The following is a 1,739-nucleotide window of genomic DNA, read 5'->3' as shown; positions in this document are numbered from 1 at the left end:
GGTTTCCTCATCTGATGCCAGATGCTCCAGGTCCTCAATGGGTTTTGACCATACACGTGGATTGCTTCTGTGTTAGCCATAACATTTGAGTGTCCAACGCTTGCAGAAGGTCACAGGATCTACAATGAATAGAATCCTTGATTGTCTGTTGTATAAATACTGTGACTTCAGGGTCCAGGAGAGCTCCTGTTTTTTTCCATGGTCAAGGTGAATGTGTCTTGTCCCTGTGTTGAGATACACTTGAGGATCTCATTCACTCTTGAGGTCACAGCAAAGGGATGCATGGGGTTGACATTCTGGGTTCTTTCTCTGTAGTAGACCCTAAGAGGGAAGAAGATATTGCGCTAAAAGTCAATATACATTGTCAATCAGCGTTGGGCTGTGATAGTGGACACGCCTAAGAAAAGACCCCTTTTCTGAAGGCAAATCCTCAGAATGGGAACCATGGATATTCTCTTATCTGTCCCCACCAGATCTAGGGAATTATTGAAAACAGACTAACTAGCAAAGGTCTGATAGTCACAGAGGTATCTCCCTCCATGGTTCCATCCAATGATTGGAATGGAAATTCAGCATTGCTCCTGGGTTCCAGTAGGGTCTGTCTGCACTACAGATTTCACCTTCCATCTTTACAGAGATGGTATTCCTGGAATCCTGTTGTCATTTTATACAAGATGGTTGTTTAGGTCCCCCAGGAATCACAGAGTTTGGTTCAGTCATGAGGATGGGTTTAGGGAGGGTCCATGCCAGTTCTCAGCTTAAGGAACTTTCTGACATCTCTAGGGGCAGTTCGACCTGCTGATGTCTATCACTACTGCCCAGGGTTGGCTTCTAGTCACCAGCTAGGAAGGAGAAACTTGGGACAGCTAGAAACACATTCACTCACTAGTACCAGGGTCTAGGAGTCCAGACTCAGCCCTGGAAGAAAGTGTCTTATGAAAGATTTGTTTGTGAAGTTCAGTTAGGTATCCTTTTTCTCTCGAGCCTCCTGGATCCCCCAGGGTTTTCCAATGGACCAGTGCTAAGCTTTGGGTTGTGTTATCTTGCAGTCCAAAAAGTCACCTTTCCTCTTCACATCTCACCTAGTCAGAGCATGGTTGTAAAGGTAAGAATCGTGGCATCTCCACCAAGAGGCCACAATGCCTGGCTGACTGGACAGGTTCCCAGGATGTGGCTGATGAAGGCTGATTCTATTTGTCATGTGGTTGTCATTACAGCAGCCCCACATGAAGGGGCACTTCACTCCCTAGACATCTGATTATCATTTCCTCAATGCTTTGAGCAGGACAGCCCTAAGCTTCGATATTCATTTCTTAGAAAAATGGCATTTCCATCACAGTTGCAGAAGACATTGAGAATAAACAATGGTTGGGTGATCAGCCATAAACCAGACATTTATAGCATCACAAGGAACACCATGGGAAGAAGAAAAGAAATGATACCAGCACCAGAAGATAGAGAGGATGGTTGTGAAATGCAGTCGTCTGGAAATGGCATGGCTCTGACAAACCAGAACTTAGAACAGCTGTGATCACTTTCTCTGACCTTGCATCAGGCTCTCAAACATCAGTGATAGAGGGGGAAGAGCTCTTGTGACCTTACACCTCCTTGCTGAACTATTGGCTACTGACATATTCTGGATAGTGCAGAGTTGTTGTCTTCATTTATTTACTCATTTATGAACTCTCCACACTCCTGTGGAGAGTTCTAACCTCTTGGTCACACAGATGGTTCTGGTT

The sequence above is a fragment of the Peromyscus californicus genome, unplaced genomic scaffold (genome assembly GCF_007827085.1).
Source record: "Peromyscus californicus insignis strain IS unplaced genomic scaffold, ASM782708v3 Scaffold_4__1_contigs__length_199733344, whole genome shotgun sequence".
NCBI classification, from domain to species: Eukaryota; Metazoa; Chordata; class Mammalia; order Rodentia; family Cricetidae; genus Peromyscus; species Peromyscus californicus.
This window is presented reverse-complemented; position numbering follows the sequence as displayed.